Here is a 20,407-nt window from a genome sequence, read left to right as displayed (position 1 = left end):
GGCGGGAAGTGTCTTTGGCCCAAGATAAAGAATTATTAGGGTTGAAGCAGGGTACTAAAGATTTGGTAACGTACGTGACCCAATTTAATAAATTGGTGATTGAAACAGAATGGCCAGAGGCTAAACAAACAGTATTATTTTATCAAGGATTGAAGGATGAACTAAAGGATGCCATTGCTCAAGTGGAGCCGCAACCTAGAACATGTACAGCTATGATAGATTTGGCATTGAGACTCGATCACAGATTGAACAAGAGAAGAGGTGAAAGAAAAAGACCGGAGGCTGTTTCATTTGCGAGACTAGATAGAAGTAGAGGAGGAAGGTTGAGTGAGGCGGAACCCATGCAGATTGGTAGTATCAGAGGACCTTTATCAACTGCGGAAAAAGAGCAGCGTAAAAGTAACAATCTATGTCTTTATTGTGGACAAGCAGGGCATTTTATCCGCAATTGCCCTAATACTCCTCAGAAAGGGGGCGGGGGAGACAAGAGCAAGAAGGAAACGGTAAAAGAGATGGGCCGGCCTTAGGGGGAACACAGGTGTCTGGCCCGAGTGAAGTAAGGTTCCCCAGATGGGTAGCAAACACGGTTGGAAGTAAACCCTCTCATTTTTATATCCTGGTGACATTATGTTTTGCGTTGTCCAAAAAAGAGGTATGGGCAATGGTGGATTCGGGGGCTACGGGAAATTTTGTAGACATTACTTTGGCTGAACAGTTAGGATTACCTGTGCAAGACAAGGAGAGGGTGGAAGGCGTGCAGTCAGTGGATGGATCCCCATTGATATCCGGACCGATTCGTAAGCAGACTGAGAAATTGGAAATGATATGTGCGGCAGGTCATAGAGAGGAAATCATATTTGATTTGATAGCCGCACCTCAGTTTGGTGTGATCCTGGGAATGCCTTGGTTGAAGGAACATAATCCAAGAATTGACTGGGCAAAGCAGAGGTTGTGGTTCGAGGAACAGGAGTGTAAGGAACATATGTTATCAGAATCGGGACCGGCAGCATTGTTGGTGGAAAGGAAACTGGATATGCCAGTAGTGGGAGTGGTGGAAACAGAGATCCCTGCCCAGTATATGGAATTTGCTAAAGTTTTTGACAAAAAAGGAGCGGAACAACTACCACCGCATCGATCATATGATTGTGTAATCGAATTAGAGGAGGGGGCCAAGTTGCCTTGCAGTCGGATATATGCCCTCACTGAAACTGAAAACAAACATCTCAGAGAATATCTTGATGAGATGTTGGCTAAAGGGTTTATCCGACATTCAACTTCCCCTGTTTCTTCCCCCTTATTTTTCGTTCCCAAAAAGGAAGGCACGTTACGAACATGCATTGATTATCGTGCACTAAATAAGGTCACAATTAAGAATAGGTTTCCTTTACCTTTGATTTCTGTCTTGTTGGATCAAGTACGGTCCGCAAAGATTTACACTAAGTTTGATTTGAGAGGTGCCTATCACTTGATAAGAGTTAAGGAGGGTGATGAGTGGAAGACGGCCTTCAGAACTAAGTTTGGATTGTTTGAGTACCTTGTAATGCCATTTGGCTTATGTAACGCTCCGGCGGCCTTTCAGTTTTTTATGCAAGAAGTATTGCGAGATTTCATTGACATTTTTGTTATTGTTTACATTGACGACATTTTGATATACTCAGATTCCCCAGAACAACATGTTGGACATGTACAGGCCGTGTTGAAGCGTCTGCAGGAATACCAACTGAGTGTAAAATTGGAGAAATGTGTATTCCATGTAAAACGGGTTGAATTTTTAGGTTTTATTTTGACACCAGCAGGAGTGGTTATGGATCCCAAGAAAGTGCAGGCAGTAACTGAGTGGCCTTCCCCGCAGTGCATTAAAGATATCCAATCATTCTTAGGGTTCGCCAATTTTTATCGGCGTTTCATTAGTAATTTCTCTAATATAGTTTCTCCTATCACACAATTACTTCGGAAAGCAGTAAGATTTGTTTGGAATTCTGAGGCAGAAAGTGCTTTTAAAGAATTAAAGAAAGCCTTTACTACAGCACCCGTGTTAAGACATCCAAACACTGAGAAAGCTTTTCAGGTGGAGACAGATGCTAGCAATTTGGCCATAGGAGCTATATTGTCACAGAAAGAGGAAGATGGAATATGGCATCCAGTGGCGTTTTTCTCTAGAAAATTGACCAGTTGTGAGCAGAACTACTCCATTACTGATAAGGAATTGTTGGCCATTCGGGCAGCCTTTCTAGAATGGAGACATTATTTACTAGGGGCACGACATCAGGTGGTGGTGGTAACAGATCACAAGAACTTGCAATATTTTAAAACTGCACAAACCCTGAGTCAGAGACAACTGAGATGGTCCCAGTATTTTAATGAGTTTGATTTTGTGGTAACATTCAGACCAGGCAGTAAAAATGGGAAGGCGGATGCCTTATCCCGACAACAAAATACAGACAATCTAGTAGAAGAAGTCAAAACAATCATTGCCCCAGAAAAAGTTAGTGGAGCAGTCACTAAACACATAACTGATCAAATAAAGAAGGTGTTGTCACCAAGTCAAATGCAGATTTGGAAAAAGATGGATGCAACACGAATGGTACGGGAGGGGTTGCCTTACCATAATGGGCATTTGTACTTACCCACCAAAGAATTACAAGAAAAGGCGTTGTATTGGTGCCATAATTCACCTTTAGCAGGACATGCTGGGCAAAGGAAAATGCAAATTATGTTAGAGAAGTACTTTTGGTGGCCTACATTAAGAAAGGATGTGGAGAACTATTTATTGCACTGTGAAAATTGTGCGCGTAATAAGTCTGAGCATGTAAAAAAGAGAGGGCTCATACAACCATTGGCCACTCCTGAAAGAGCATGGACTCACCTGTCAATGGATTTCATTACTGACCTACCACCCGATAATCAGTTCAATACCATTTGGGTGGTGGTAGATTTTCTGTCCAAACAAGCCCATTTTGTTCCATGTGTGGGAATTCCGGGAGCGGGCAAGTTGGCAGAGTTGTTTTTGCAACATGTAGTCAGATTGCATGGTCTGCCAAAGAGCATTGTGTCGGATAGGGGCTCGCAGTTTACATCCAGGTTTTGGCGTGCTTTCTGTCGGATGTTGGGAATCAATTGTGCTCTGTCCACTAGCTATCATCCTCAAACCGATGGGCAGACCGAAAGAGTGAACCAGACATTGGAGCAATACCTGAGAGGTTACCTGGGGGATGGCAGAGAATCATGGGTGCAGGCACTGTGGTTGGCGGAGTTTACATATAATAACACTTTTCACAGTTCTTTGGGAATGGCACCTAATGAATGTTTGTATGGGCATGAACAAAACATGATACCAGAACAACTACCAAACATGGAAAATATGCCAGCGTTGCAAGAGCGAAAACAGTTGCTTCTTCAAGTCAGACAGAGGGCACGCACAAATTTGGAGAGAGCCAAAGAAGCATATAAAAGACAGGCGGATAAACATCGACAAGAGAGTCCGCAGTATCTAGTGGGGGATCGGGTTTGGTTATCAACACGCAATCTTTCATTGGTAGGATCACGTAAATTTATGCCTCGGTTTATTGGTCCTTATGAAATATGTAAGTGTGTATCAAATACTGCTATGAAATTGCGTTTGCCAAAGACTGTGCCGGTACATCTGGTATTTCATGTATCTTTACTTAAACCTGCAGCTCCCGGCATGAAAACCAAATGGCCTCCACCCATTGTACAAGATGGACAAGAGGAATACGAGGTTAAAAGGATTTTGGACGTGAAAAGGAAGAAGACGCATCTATGGTACCTCATTCAATGGGTAGGTTACGGACCAGAAGACTGTGCATGGGAACCAGCAGAGGCCGTACATGCCCCCAGATTGGTGAAATTATTTCATTTGAGACATCCAGAAAAACCCGGTCCTGGAAAGAGGCCTGGGAGAGGAGGTTATGTCAGGAATAAGGGCTGGTGCCGCCGGGGAGTAACTATGTTTGCTTATTGAAGCATTGGTAATGAGAACTACATTTCCCAGCATTCCGGGGAGGACCTGTAGTTCAGCGCAAGTTGCCGCGCATTGCCAGCTGCAAGTAATGAAGGGCAGCATAAAGCCAACACGCTCGCAGCCGCAGGTGTGGCTTATTTTGTGTTCCTGGATGGGTGCGGTCGGAGCGAGACGCGAGCGAAGCTTTCCTTACAGCCCGTAAAACTTTGGAGCAATACGAAGTTGGCGAACTGGCTACAGCGTTTTCTTCAGACTCTGAGTGGTCCCGTGGGGCCGCTCAGAGCTCAGATAAGTAATGGGTACATTACTCTGGTAAATACTGGAAGCAGGAGGAATGCGGGCGGGCTGGCTGACATTGGTTACGGCATTTTCTTCAGACTCCGAGTGGTCCCGTGGGGCTGCTCGGAACTCAGATAAGTACTGGGCACATTACGAGTTTTATAGCAAAGTGTGTGTTTTCAGGATTTCGATGATTAATACTCGTGTGTTCAAAGGCATACGACAGAGTGTGGACCATGTTTCGGGTTGTTAAATCAGCAACATACAGTACAGGACATTCAGGGTTCGGGGCTGATTAGGCACACCAGTGTTCTGTGTCCCTGTCTTGGCATGTGTACATTATGGCCATATATGTTCAGTGTTGCTTCAGCTTGCCCAACGGGCCATGTGTAATGTATTTCATGTATGGAATCTAATTCCAGTGTTGGTGTTCATCTATGCTTGCTATATGTTTATCTTGTTACATGTTCACACGTATTAAGGTGTGTTTATACGATTTTGGAGGTAGGCTGGAGGCAAGATAAATATCTATGTGTTTAGTTAGATAAGGAGGTTTTTTCCCTGTGCTTCCCCTTTTCCTATCCACCTTAGGAATTCCCTAACCCTCTATCCGGTGTTCCTACATCCCTACCCTATCCACAACCTCTTCCTAACTCCTCTTCCCCCCATTGGCTGCCACGTGGTGTCGTGTGTCTATAATCAGGCGCCTGTGCCAACCACGGGTGGAGGGTCGAATTCATTCGGCTTCTGTGGTTCGGGGGAGAGTGTCGATTCCTCTCCTCCATTATTGTGTGCATACTGACAGTCTGATGAGCACATATGGGGCGAGATGGAACTTAGAAACCCTGAGAATGGCTACATTTATTTTCTTCAGGTGAATCCAAAGAGAAGAATTCAAAGGAAGAATGGCTCAGCGCTGCTGTGCTGTCATCTCAAAAGCATAAAACTGCACAAGAAAATTCCAATATTTAAAATGACCTTGCACTGGTGCTACTTCATCTTTAAACATCACACAGTTATGTTCTGGTAAGACACAGCCATGTCCATCTATTTCAGGTTGAACAACATCAAATGAGGGCCATTCATCACTGAACAGCATTGTTTTATCAAATCAAGTCTCTGAAAAGCAGGGAATTTCATTTCAATCCGCACAGCTAGCAACAAATGAACACACGCAAAACACTTCAAAAGAAGCCCTCTCTCTCCTTTGGCTGGTGTCAGTTTCAAAGAACCCATTTCCCAAGCATATCCCTGTGTATAGAAATTGACCAGAGCTATGAAAGCTTTCAGAAAGGAAATGCGAGGAAAAACGCATTTTGTAAAATGTACACGAGCGAAGATGCACACTTGTAAATCCATTTTTGCAAAGCAGTGAAATGACACTTTGAAAGCTAAATGTGAAATCATCCTAAATACTCGGACAGAAACAGTATATATGTGTGGTACTTGGGTAGTTTAAATGTATATTAAATGTATTTACAAAAAGTCTTAGGCTCTGGGGAGGAAAGATAGAAAAAGAAAAAAAATGGTTGACAGCAGCAGGACCAGTTTGGCAAGGCAGGCACTTTGAAGGTACCCAGCCCGCTTGGGAAAGGAAGTCCCTTCACAAATGTGAAAGGACCAATGTGTGGGAATTTGTGACCTCTTCAGACTGACCGACATTTCTGCTGCAAGGAACAAAGGACCAAGGGGAAATAGCCCTGTCACACAAGTGTGAAGTCCTTTGACACCTCCTCAGCTTCAACTGCCCAGGATCAAAGGGCGCTAGGTAACCCTGTTGTTCAGAACTGACACAGAGGGGGCAGGCTGGCTGTGGAGATTTGAAAGACCGCCCTACAGTGACAGGTGCAATCTGTTTGATTTAAAAGACTTTCTACATTAAGACATTTATTTCAGTAATCTAAAGAAGCAGTAATGTGAAATCAGGACAGTTTTCATGTAACTTTTGCACAAGTACAATGAGACCATGTGGGTTTTCCTGACATGTGGTGGACGTGAACAGCAATATAAAGGCATTTCTGGGGTAAGCGTAAATGGCGCAGATATGAAACTTGATGGAAATATGCCCAACACTGTTAGACTTATGTGTAGCCATTTTTTAGAATTTTAGGTAAAATATTTCCCGTGAAAAATTGTGAAATGGTGCCTGACGGGCAAAGCAGCATCGCACAGACTTGGCTTTTGAAATGTCATATTCCTTGTAAACCATGGGATCTGCCTATCTCATTTTTATGATGATATCAATTGTAAATATAAGGGTTTTGTTTCATAACTCATTTTGGCAAAAGTAACTGTGGTGAAACAAAGCGCATCATAAAACACACACTAAAACTGATGTCACTTCCTTCAGTCCAATCCACCTGCAGGGAGGTGGTGACATCCACAGCCTGACCCATCCCATCCAAGAGGTATGTCCAGGTTACTTCCACCCACATAGTAAAAATGCTCTGATGTCATCCTGATTAATAAGGAGGAGGCATAGGGAGAGTCAGGACATTCAAAATCTGGACATTGAAAAATCGAGACAGATAGACATTCAACATTTAAAATTCACCCAGCAAGACTCCAGACTCCAGAGTCAGGCCCAGAGGTAGCTGATCCCGATCCAGGCAGAACCTCCTTTCCAGGCAGAACCATTTATCCAGAACTAAACCCTGTAAAAATCCCAATAATTCAGGGAGAAAGGAGGAAAGGCTGCTGATCCCTTTTGGGAGAATCCAGTGACCAGACCTGTCTTTGCCCAGCTGATGCATCCCGCTGTCCACAGAGACCAGAACCCTGTTGCCCCGCTGTTCCCTTAACAGAGACCCCAGCCACTGCCCAGGTGACCGGATCCTTGTCCCGCTGTCCAGTCACCCAGCTGGCTGTCCAAACTACCCAACTCAAGTGCATTTTGTAAGTATCACCCTCCCCAGTACAAAAACTGCATACCCTGCTCTGTTGCCACGCATTCTGTCTAAACCCTATAAAAATCCTATAAGTACCCTTTCCAAATTGTTAGCATCCTTTGTGTATCCTGTTCTTAGAAGAATCTGTGTTAGTATCCATGTGTTAGCGTAATTCTTATCAAATCATTTCAATCCTTTGTGTAAGTCCTTATTACTATTTTTAAATAAATTAATTAATTTCCCATAAGGATGAATGTGGCACGCATAGGTTAACATTGCAAATGAACCTCCTTGCGTGCAGTGTCTTTCTTTAATAATCTAGCCACTCAAATATAGTCTCAATCAAATGAATCATTCTGCTAACAAAACCGAGTTTGCCCGTGAAATTGTTTCCATTATAAAATCCGATTTTCCTTTCCTCTAAAGAAACTCATACTGTCACCCCATAAGAGTAACCCATGCACATCAGTATCCGATCTGTTATGTGCATTTATACCCCATCAGAAAAAACGATTTCAGATTTTGACTGTTTAGCCCATTTCCCTACCTCTGTGCTTGTTTTAAACCTTTGTAAAATAAGAAATTGCAATTCTGCCACATATGATTTTGCTGCACTGCTTTCCTTCCCAAAGTCGAATTTCTCACCTGTATGCATGTTTTTTAGCAGCTTGCCTTGTAGCTTGTAAGCTTCCTTGCCTCTTTTGCCCAGCCACACAAATGCCTGTCCTATTCATTCTACCACACATGTAAACTGACCTCAAACTATTCAGTGAATTCCGAGTGCCATTTTGCTCATTTTTCATTTTTGTTTTGGCCTCCCATTCTGGGTTGCTAGGTCGGATTTCCAATCTAATTTTGCCTTTTATATCTGACTCCTTGCTTATCTTTTCCACCCACACAAAACTTGGTTAACAGGGTTTTGGCGGAGTGTTGCAGGGAGAATGCATAACAGTGGCACTATCGGAAAGCATGACCAAAAAGTGATTGTGCTTCCATTCATATTTGCATTGATATATCTGATGTCAGAAAGTTAAATTAAGTGTATCATATGATTTTGCTGTGTAATTATCACCACACTGGTGATTGCTGCCCTATATTGAATCTGTTAGATTTTCATTTCATTTTGAATTTAAAAATAAATATATATTTCACTATTGTACACAGGCCTGGTTCATGGTCCATTGCAACACGGGATGTTGGTCAAGGGGGGTTTGAGACGGGTTGGCTGCCTTCTCAAAGTAGAATCCAAATTTAATAAAATGTAAAACTCATTTGTTGTGTGCCGCATCTGGGGCCAGTGGAAAGAGTCCTGATCTGTAGTGTGCCGTGTCTTTAAATCCATGATAGGTGCTACGTCCTCCTCTGGTGGCATTGAAACATACGGACAAATCCGCATGTTTTGCAGCATTGCACAAATGAAGCACAGTCTATCCCACTTTCTCAGAACTGTATATATGTGCAAACCTCGTCTGGTGGAGGCACCTGATGTTTCCCTTTAGTATGCTGCATATGCAATCAATGGACACCTTGGTTTTGATGTGTTTCTTATTGCAAGCCACCTCCAGTTGCAGGCCGTGGTTTGTGATGGTAGTAGCAAATGCCAAGAGTTGTTTGCAAATGAAAGCAAAAAGAATGATGTGAGTCTTGGGGCCTCATTACACGGTAGGCGGTAAGGGTTTACCGGTACCGGTAAACCCTTACCGCCTTACTACGAGGTCCCTTTACGGGTTGGAGAATTTAACGCCTGCTTTTTGCAGGCATTAAAAACCAACCCGCAAAGGGACCAGGGAGCTAATTACGGTACCGCAATTTGCGGTGCCGTATTTAGCACCTTCCCTATTCCCATTATGCCCTATGGGGCAAAAATGGGAATGGGGAAGGGCAATGGGGGAAGGGGGAATTACCGCCCCACCAACCTTGGAATAGGGCGGTAATTCCCCTTTCCACGAAGGCGGTGCCGGTATTTTACCGGCATGGACCAAGGTGCTAATAGCACCTTGGTCCACCGCCGTCCGTGTAATGAGGCCCTTGGTCTTTATTATGGATATCAATTGTAGTACAATGCGAATGGGGCTATCTATCCTCAAGTAGATATGGTTACACTCACCGAAATTCTATTTGGAAACACATTCCATGGATTTCAGAGGGCCAGAGAGATCAGCATATCCAGCTCCATACCGTATGTGTTCTCCCCCATTTATAGCATCCTACTCCTGCTACCAAGTCTGCAAAAGTCATTCCCCAACTCTTCTCCTCTACCAGCTATTATGTGGTCATTAAGGTATGATCAACATGTCAGTATCTCTTGGATATTTCCGTGTATTTGTCTGTCTTTTAAAATGTCACACAGGACGGTGAATGCTAACAGTTCGTTGAATAGGATTCTGATTTACAGAGTTACTGGCTATGGTTTGGCCTCACTGTGGCTGGTAATTGCAGGGGAATCAACATAGGCTACGAGCAACTTTGCGTTTCTGTAGCTCCATCAGGAACGCGTGGGACTAGGCCAGAGATTCATAGCAACTATGCTTTAGATTGGGAGGATATGAATGTGTGAGACACGGCACAGGGTGTTAAGGGCATGTGAACCATGCAGATGGCAAGGTATGTGTATATTGCGCTGCAGCCCTACCACTTTTTCACATCCCCTTCCATTTTGTACTGTTTTCATTCTCCTTTCATAGTCAGTTTGGCTACATATTCAAGGGTGTCCATGATCCTGCCAAGGTTCCATTTTGTAAGACCAGGGCATCATGATTAACCCGGGGAAATAGGCACAACTGTGGCTTACCGCGATGTAAGCATTGCATTTTAACTGGCATTTACGAAATGGTACTGTTTCCTATTTGGGACAATCGGATCCAATTCCGGGGCGGGGGCATTTTCAACCAATGCCACATCTGTGCATTCTAAAGTCACTACAATATTGGGCAGGCGAGCTATGGCATATGCCTTACCTAGTCATGTCCTGTGCTTCATGCTCCATCCCGTCTCTAAATGTGCGCACTGATGCCTGTGGGCTTTTGGTGATATATAAATAAATAAATAAATATATATGTATTTTAAAATGGCATACAATCAAACTTTTGAGGAATACAAGTCAGCCTGGGTGTTAGGAAGGGAGATGTAATGGTGCACATGTTTCAAAACTATATCAAGCAGCTTCTCCGGTTCATTTTTAGAATTTCAGTTGCAACCTGCCATGCAGCATACCAACAGTGTTTTGTAATGTTCCAGTAGCAGAAATCTACAGAACATATAGTACCTGGAACAGTGGTGGTGTTTATCCCACTTTGGATGTCTGCCTGGATGAAGATATGGAGGTTTGCTATGGTCTCCCGGTTCAGGAGATATCATGAACTGTCCATCTGTGAGTGCCCAGGAGGAGGGCTTGACCTGGGAATGGGCAGCATCCTCACCACGTGTCTTCTCCACCTTGTCCTGGTGGAATCCTTTTTGCTGTCCATGAGCAAGCCTTTGGAGGTCAATGAACAGAAATCGATTCTGGATACCATGTTTTGAAACTGCCAATGGTTGCATGGTGCTAAGAAATGTTTTTTGAGGTCGGTGTGGCCTTGAAATACGGTTTAGGAAGGTACTGGGTGCAACTGTGGTTCGTTATAAATAACCGGAAGCATGTGCCTCTTTTTTTTTTAAAGGATATAACACTACTTGTGACAGTATTTAAACTTGTAATAATGAGAAGTTAACTTTTTGTTTAGTTTTTGAAGGTGACTCCAGAGTGGAATGAGTGCTGGAGGAATTGCCTCCAAAATTGTCTTACTTAAAAGTAAGTGGTGGTCATTTGCTTTGCACAACCTCCAATGATTGCTTGTAACTTGAACTGAGATGATTAGGGGAGGGGTCAAAGAGAGGTGAGCAAAGACACATTTACCAATTGTAGAAACCTGCAATGATTGCAATATGTTGCATTGCCTGCGTTTCCAATCCTGAGAGTTCATGTACAAATTCTAAGTACAGAAGATATTTAACAATTCATGTAACAGAGATCCTTTCTCTCTTCTAATCTACACATCTGCATATCCCCTCAGCATCTCTTAATCCCCATGCTAAAATGCCTCTAAAGGGACTGTTTGAAGTGTAAATTATCATTTTGATTGTATCTTGTCTACAGCATGCTAGAGTTGGGATTTTGTTTCCATTTTCCAACGTGCAGCGTTACGTTATTGAGGTTGTTTGGTGCAGAAATCAACTAAGAATGGTCTGTAGACAAAAGAGACTAACTGTGGTTTACTTTCTATATATCCTACACCATCGTCTGTCACCTATATTTTAGGGCACTCGCTCCACATCCACCTGAAACGCTAGCAATGAGAATCATGCCACTCAAAATGAGTTTCCCTTAAGGTCCTTCCCTATTTGGTTGCATCCTTTGTAGTCACGTGAAAGGGAATTTGGGGGGGCTCAATAGAGAAGCGCAGGGTCGCATTTAGATACTGCCTGATTCTCCTACTCGTCGGGTTCATACAAAGAAGAAAACAGACGGTTCTACGCAGATCGAAAGCCTCCAGTTTTCCAAGCTGCGTCTCGGTGAATTTCTTTCTGCTTCACTTGAGGTTTCTTCACTTGATGTGTCTTCTTTTGCAAGTCACTGGGGTTACATCTCTTATTCACACCACCGAAAGACAACGTATTTGGCAGGTCTGAGGAAAGGAAGGTGTTGAGAGCGAGCCAGAACAGATGGGAATGATATTCTAATACGTATTTAATGCCTGAGCAGCATTTTTATACTAATATGATATGAAAGCCTTATCGCATTTGCATTTATTTCTATCATATTAGGAAGCTCATTTTCCACTAAAGTGATATGAGCATCGCTGACAGGATTTGGAAATTGCATCTGATGTGCCCCGTTATGATAATTGCATGTGTTTTACCTCACCTATTAGTAACATTTTCCGACCAGTCTGCCAAATACCCGGTCTGTCTTCTGTTGAGTACTGCAATGTTCGGAACGCCGGTTATGAGCAGTGTAAAATTGCCAACCTATACACTCTTTCCTACATGTTTATTTGATACATGCTTTACAAAGTAAACTGCCATTCTTATATTTCAGATGGAAACCTTAGGTTTGTCGGCTTATGAAGAAATGATTGTATTTAATTGTATAGTAATATGGATAGCTTTTTCCCATCTGGGGGTCTAACAGGTTATGGCTAACAACTACCAGATAAACATGTCTCGATACTTCGAGGGAACACAGGATCACAACTCAAGCACTTTTATTTATTTATTTAGTCATGTATATAGCGCACAAAACCCAAAGGCATCTAGGCACTTTTCACTTAAGAAATGGGAATCTTGTTGCATGAAGTTACAGTCGTATGCAGTCCAACGCAGTGGTAGAAAGTTACAGGTTACATCCATATCATACATTATTTACAGATCAGCTAATGCAGTGAATCTTTACACTCGGTACATGAGTTAGTGATCGCATCGTTGAGCAGGTGATTAGGTAACGACGTGCAAGGTATACAAGCAATAGAAGAGCAGTGAAATGTGTTATCATTCTGTTGGAGCCCTAAGCTTTGGTTAGTTAGCCTTGGGTGAAGAGCCAAGTTTTATGGCCTTTGTGAAAGGACCATAAAGATAGGTTAGTCCTTAATGCTATGGGCATGGAGTTCCATAATTTGGAGGCAAAAACTGGGAAGCGGGCACCGCCCGCTTCGTGTCACCTAAATCTAGGTATTGTAACTATATATATATAGTAGATGGAATTGGTAGGTCTGTTGGACTGGGTATTTGATATTTGGTTGACAAGGTAAGCAGGGGTGTTGTTGGAAATGCATTTGTGTGCCAGTGAGAGGATTTTGAATTGAATCCCATCACGGACCGGGAGCCAGTGGATGTTCCCTCTGGTAGATAAGATATGTTCATGTTTGGGTTATTGCATTGTTTTGCACAACTTGTAATATACTCAAGTTTCAGGCACTAGATCCTGCAAACAGGGAGTTACAGTAATCGATCCTAGATAGGATAAGTGCTCTTGCCAGCATGATGCAGTTGTCAGGTGGCAAGAAGATTCTGCTGGCTCTGATTGGTTTGGCTGTATAGGCTGCCGAGGAGATCTGCTAAAGAGATATATACAGATATAGTACCTATAGTAAAGTTACCTTTTCCAAACCAATAGAATTGCATGCCAATTTTTAAGTGTTAAACGTCAGTGATGACAAGTTTTTAGTATAAATGATGTGGTTTTTATGAAGTTTGTTGGAGCTGTGAAGCGGGAAGGAAGATCACGCATCCGCTGATGTTCATGTGACTCCCCGTTTTTTGTACTTGTCATTAAATGGACTCCTTTTGCCAAACCGTTGAGTTGTCATTATTGATTTGATGTAAGAGTATTTAAACTGCACCCCCATCCATCTCATTTGTCTTAAAGTGCTTCTGGGCAAACCCCGACTCTATGGGCCGGTTGGGGGTCTCAGAGCACACTTGGTAGCAGAGATCAGATGGTTATCGATTATCGATTAGAATAAGACACCCATTGACCGTCAAAATAAAGTAACTGTAGGTCCTCAGTAATATCACGAGTCCTTTGCCATCCGGCTGAGTAGACCATGAAGCTTCCTGTAGACTGTGGTAGAATAAAAATAAAATCTGCAGAACGAGGGCTGAAGGGACCCGTGTTACCCACATAGACCTTTCCCGCTCCTATGGGTAGCTAACCGGGTGAACGGCCGGAGAAGGCGGTGACAAAGGCGGTGATCCCGAGCATCCAGAGAGGAAACAATGCGAACGGTGAGTGAAAAAGACTAAATGCTTTGGCAAAAAGTATACACCTTAGAACAAGTAAGGTAAAGGTAATGGTGGGAGGTGGGAAAACAAAATATAGTCAGAGATATAGTAGGATGTATATATATGTATGGGGAAGGAAATAGTGACTCAAAGGTTAAATAAAACTAATAAGAGAGAGGATACCGGGGAGGACACCCGAGGATTGAGACGATTCGCCTAATTCCTACGCTTTAATATAGCGGCTAGAAGAAACTTGCATAAAGAGTCCCATATAAAGGGGAACAAATAGGTCACCACAGTGTTTAAAGATGCCTTGTGAAAGGGATACGTTTAAACTCCATGTCGGGGTAATATTAGAGGCAGAGGTATATGTGACTAGCTGGAGTTCGTCTAGACTGTTAACATCTGTTTTATGTGTTATTTGTTGTGACATCTTAGGTTTTAAAAAATGTCCTTCGAGAAACTAGTATAAAAATTACACGATTGGATACTTGAAATGGTGTAGAATACAACCTGACGTTTTTGAGTAAGATAGAAGATATAACATTTTTGTGGAAAAAATGGGATTGGAGCTTGCGATGATTGGTGCTCGCTCATATTGTTAGAATTGTATAAGTAACGAAAGACATGACAAGCGTTGTATAAAGAGAAAGTGAATAGATTTAAGCATGGAAGACATAACTCCATTACTACACCTGTGCAGACAGTTGCCAAAACACACACCTAAGCTGAAAAGGTACAGTGTGGAATGGGTTATGGGAACCGCCCACAAAATTTGTATGCCTTGGCCCCAGGGTGGATCCTTATCTAAACCAGTCTTGCAACACATGCTGACCTATTTGCAAGCCACATACAAGGGCAAAAAAGTTATACAAACGCCTAGCTAGTCTAGAGTTGTGGAAAATGTACCAACAGGACAAAGAGGAGGAGCCGCCAGTAGATTGGATACTTAACATATGCACAGAGGGGGGTGAGACGTCTTCCGTGCCACCTGCCCCATCTGAAACTAAAATTGAAAATGATAAGGATGAAGGGTTATACCCATTAAGAGAACTTAAAGCAGCCACGGGGTATAGCAACCCGGCATATGAGTCACCTACGCAAAGTGGTGATGAAAATCTAGACAATGATAGAGATAGAGATATCACCTCCAAAGTCCGGAGAGACAAGGAGAGACGCGAGAACGAGAGGAAAGATCAGACACAAGCAAGTACATCTCTCAACACGGAGAGGGAAGGCAAAAGATGGAAAGGCAATGAGGATAGAACTGATGAGATAGCACTCACACAGAATGAATGGATAGGAGGTCAGATTTTATTGAAACTCAATGGCAAAGGCATTGATGATGCGAAACAGAAGGAGAAGCTAGATGATGTACAGAGACAGGAGAAGGAGAAAGAAAAAGGATTGAGAGACAAAAGATTAAGGAAAAAAGATAGACTGAGATGAGAACAGTTATATCGTGAAGAGCAAGAAAGGCAACACAATCGTAAGCAGAGAGTAGCCAATGATCACGACAGACAGGAACAGTGAAGGATAGAGGAAGAACAGAGGATACGAGATAAAAGAATAAAGAGACGAAGGGATGAGGAAATCCAAAGGGCAAATGAATGAAGGGATGCAAAGAAAGAGGAAGAAGATAGGGTCAGAGAAGAAGCGAGGAAACACAATGAATTTGATGATGATGTTGAACGCAAGCGAAGACAGAGAGCATGCAATCTTGAATATCTGGAAAGGGAGGTCAAACAATCTGAGCCAGTAGTAGACTGGGAAGATATAGAAGAATTCTTTCCTGAGTACGATTCAGTACCAGGCACGTCTAGGGCAAATATCGAGGATGACTTCAACACCAGAAGCATCGATTGATAGAATATATGATGAAATGGGGCTAGAACAATTACCCCAATGGGAGGGGAAGACGAGCGCCTGGAGAGCACTCAGCTTTACAACACTGAGGATGTCTCCCAAAGTAGAGGGAATAGGGAACTGTCCCTAGATAGATTGGAAATGAGTAAGAACAAAGATGATGCAAGAAGTTGCACGAGTTGGGCGCAGACAATGTCTTATGCCAAAAGAGAGGAGCATGAAGAAAAGGACAGAGAAAGAAGGCATGGAAAACAAGTCCCAGGAGGAAAAGGGATAAGTTGGTCAGACACTAGGGGGTCTGCATCAAGGGTATCAGAAACAGCCACACAGTCAGACCTACACGAAGAAGTATCTCACGGTCAGAGGGGGGGGTCGCCTCCATCCTATATGAGCCGACTAAGGTCATTGCCTGGTAGGCGACGATGCAGAAATATTACTCCTGCAGTAGACAGGAGAACAATGAGAGAGAGGGCTATGCGTCCCAATATCCGTTGCTCAAGAAAGGTGGAGCAAGACTACAGTATATTCCATGGCCACACATGGATCGGGAAAACCTGAAAAATAAGCTTCCGATGCTGACATCGGAAAGCCGGAAAATGGATACACAAGCTAGACAAAATGACAGGAGGGAACACGTTAGCTATAGGGGATATCAAAGGTCTCTTAATCGCCATATTTGGTGATAGAGCTGACGATGTGTGGACATGGGCAGGTTACCATGGTGTGACCACAATCAATAACGTGCATGACGGAGCTCCATTTAACAATTGCAGAGCCACGGTATGGAAAGCGTTACGATTATTATATCCGGATACTTCTGACATGGGAGCTATACTGACATGTAAAATGAAGGAGTCGGAAGACCCGTTGATTTATATTCAGAATTTCCAAGACGCGTGGGTACTCGAGACTCGGGAATCTTGGGAGAAATCTATACCCGTGGTCTACCATATATTATGCTAAGGGCTGCTAGAGCCGGGACAGAAACAGCTCAAGAAATTGGTAGGAATTGAGACCAAGCCGTGGTCTGAAGTACAGTTGACCATCGCTCACTATTGCAGGCTACTGCAAGAAAAGAATCACAAAAAGGAAGCTGCACGGAAAGGTGAAGAGGCAAAATTAGTGCAGAAAAAATGGTCAAAATACGCCCTTGAAGGAGCAATGATAACTAGTGCAGATTGATTGAGCAGTCAACAAGTTAATAATCCACAGCAGAATAATCAGGGCAATACAGGGGTTTACCCCAGGGGAAGATGATTTAGAGGACGAGGATGGCAGAGTAATCAGGGAGGTTTTCAAAGTAATCAGGGAGGTTTTCAAAACATGAAAACTGGCAACAAAGATATGTCAAATGGACAAATGATCAGACCACCGCTAGTATGTTGGTTGTGTGGGATGACAGGGCATTTAGCGCTCACATGCAGAAATCAAGGCATGATGCAAAATGGCCAAGGAACAGGAGCAGGCATGGTAAATCCACCTGTGTTTTTACAGCAGGGAGGAAATGGAGTTGCACAGAATCACACGTTGCAACAGCAAACGCCAGGAGCACAGCAAGGCTCGCAACCCTAGAATTCGATGAGCTTTCCACAAGGACAGTCTCAACAGTCACCGATGCAGCTGTCACAGACACAGAGAGTAAGTACAGGATAGGCCATGAACTCTATAATGTAAAATAACACTGGTGATGGGGGAAGTCCATTCACACAGGGTGGGACAAAATTATATATGGACTAGGACAACTCACTGGGAATCCTGATGTGTTCTATCCTATCAGTGACACCAGACTATCACCAGGAACCAAGGGTGGATGTCATTATAGGAATAAAGAATATTCTTTCCTAGTTGACACGGGTGCAACATGTTCGTGTATACATGAAGGCAAGTTTTCCTTGTCCGGTGATGCTATAACTACTCAGAGTTTCACAGGAGCTACTAGTCATGTTCCTTTTACAAACGCACTTCCAGTCTCTGTAGGAGAACGTGATATGAATGTACCACTTTTATATTCGCGACAAACCCCAGTAAACATCTTGGGTCGAGATCTAATGACGAAATTAAACATGACAATCTTGTTCACGAAGGAGGGCATGGTATGTTCAACTCCAGGAATGCACTATTTGAACGTATGCAAAATGATGAGAACATACGAAGGACACACAGCTATGAGAGAAGAACCATTGGAGCCCAAAATATTCGCGTATGGAATACGTGTGCTAACGGCAAGACTGCCAGGCCTTGCTGAGAAGACCATGAAGACCCCAGATGAATTTCTCTTCAGGCCAAGAATACCTATGCACGAAGAAAAGGGATGAGTGTTTCCCTTAGTGATACACACAGCCGCGATGCGAGGAAAAATGGCTCTGATCAATGGTTGTGATGATGAAGGCCGACAATGGTGCACAGTAATCGCCATTGAAGAAGAGTACAGATTGACTGACATTACTGATGATGATCTGTTCGATGAGCAAGCAGATGGGGGAGGAACAGAAGTTGAGGTGAATGTCTTCTTTTGGGTGAAAATGATCAGAAGAGAGGTACCTCAGAGAATGATGTTAGCACAGAACTGTCCTGAATATTTGGAGAACGACATGGCCCAGGTGCCTGTCTCAGTGTGGACTACAGGCCCCTATGACGTAGGATTATTGAAAGTAGTCGGAGAGGTGAAAATTAAACTGAAGCCAGGAGCAATTCTATCAAAAGCACAGCAATACCCCATGTCCAGGGAGGCTGATGAAGGCATTTTTAAGACATTTTCTGCCATGATGGATCAAGCCATCTTATTGACATCAGAGTCACCATGTAATACGTCAGTTTACCCTGTGAAAAAAAGTAAAGGGGGGTCTTGGAGGCTAGTACAAGATCTGAGGCCGATAAATGATATTGTGGAAGCCGAGTTCCCTTTAGTACCTAACCCGGCTACCATCCTATGTAATATATCTGTTGAGACGAAATATTTCACAGTGATTGACTTGAAGAATGCATTCTTCTCAATCCCATTGCACAAAGACTCACAAGATCTGACATCATTTACATTCAGACAAATGCGTATGAAAAGCATGAGGTTACCCCAGGGGTACTGTGAGTCTCCTTCTATCTTTACCAGAGTCTTGCAGATGGACCAAAGCAATATTGCATTGAAAAGTGTTGCCTTACAATTTGTGGATGACATCTTAATTTGCAGCACGACAGAGGAGAAATGCAGACACGTTTCTGTTCAGCTACTAACTATATTAGCTGAAAAAGGATATAAGGCTGACAAAGAGAAATTACAATATTGTCAACAAGAAGTGCTATACATAGGTCAGCTGATCTCTCATGAGGGGAACAGAGTTACCCCGGAAATGACTGAAGCCATACTAAACACAGCAAAGCCGCACACGGTAAAGCAGATGCAGAGTTTCTTAGGCCTTTGCAATTATGTCAGGGCATGGGTCTTTGACTACAGCTTGTACACCAAGCCTTTTCTTCGGGCCCTAAAGAAGGCACATGTGACGAAAGGAAAGATTGAATGGTCTGGGACCATGGAGGAGGGATTTGCTGAATTCAAAAGAGCCATTTGCACGGCACCAGTTTTAGGGATTCCCAATTATGCAGAGGAATTCTACCTGTTCTCACACACGAATGGCAGCGTTATGATAGCAGTACTCACACAGAGAACCACATTGGGGTACAAGCCCCTAGCATATTATAGTGGAATTTTGGAACCAGTGATGAGGGGCCATTTCCTGTGCAAACAAAGTTTAGCTGCTGCAGTGTTCACCATCGAGAAGGCTACTACCATTGTAATGGATGCTCAATGACGTTGTACGTCAAGCACTCGCTATTTGCTATTCTAGAGAAACCGAAGGGCACACTGACATCTCAGAGAGCTTCTGCATATGATGTTATCATATCAAATCCATTGATTAAAATAGTCAGATGGAAAATAGTGAATCCAGCTATGTTCATAGCCGAGTCAGTCACTGAAGGAGAGCCAATACATGACTATGCAAATTACAAAGAATTCTATGATGAAATTCCCAGAGTAAAGGAAAATGCATTGGCAGAAGGAGAAATTGGGCCTCATTACGAGTAGGGCGGTAAGGGATACCGGGCACCGGTAAGGAGACTGGTGCTGGTAATCCCTTACCGCCCTACTACGAGTTCCCTTAGCGGGTCCCTCCTTTACCACCTGGTCTAACCAGGCGTTATGGACGGGACCCGTTAAGGGAAATCAGAGCCAATAAGGGTACCGCAATTTCCGTTACCTTTATTAGCGCCTTCCCCATTCCCATTGAGCCCTTTGGGGGCTCAAATGGGAATGGGGAATGGCTTTATCAATGGGGATTTACCAGTCCCGCAAAGGTCGGTAGGACCGGTAAGTCCCCATTGAACGAGACAGGTGCCGCACACGTTATTGGTGGCAGTCATGGTGCAAATAGCGCCATGGCTACCACCAATCTCGTAATGAGGCCCTATAGTCTTCATTGACAGTCCTTTGAGAATCAATCAAAATGATAGGCAAAGATATACAGGCATTGCAGTGATGAAACACACAGCAAATGGAGAATTTCGAGTACTTCTTAGTGCACGAATACCATCTCATTATTCAGCACAGGCTGCAGAATTATTGGTGTCGATACTCGCGGTT

Source organism: Ambystoma mexicanum, chromosome 4q (genome assembly GCF_040938575.1).
Source record: "Ambystoma mexicanum isolate Mex_15411 chromosome 4q, UKY_AmexF1_1, whole genome shotgun sequence".
Lineage (NCBI taxonomy): Eukaryota > Metazoa > Chordata > Amphibia > Caudata > Ambystomatidae > Ambystoma > Ambystoma mexicanum.
This window is presented reverse-complemented; position numbering follows the sequence as displayed.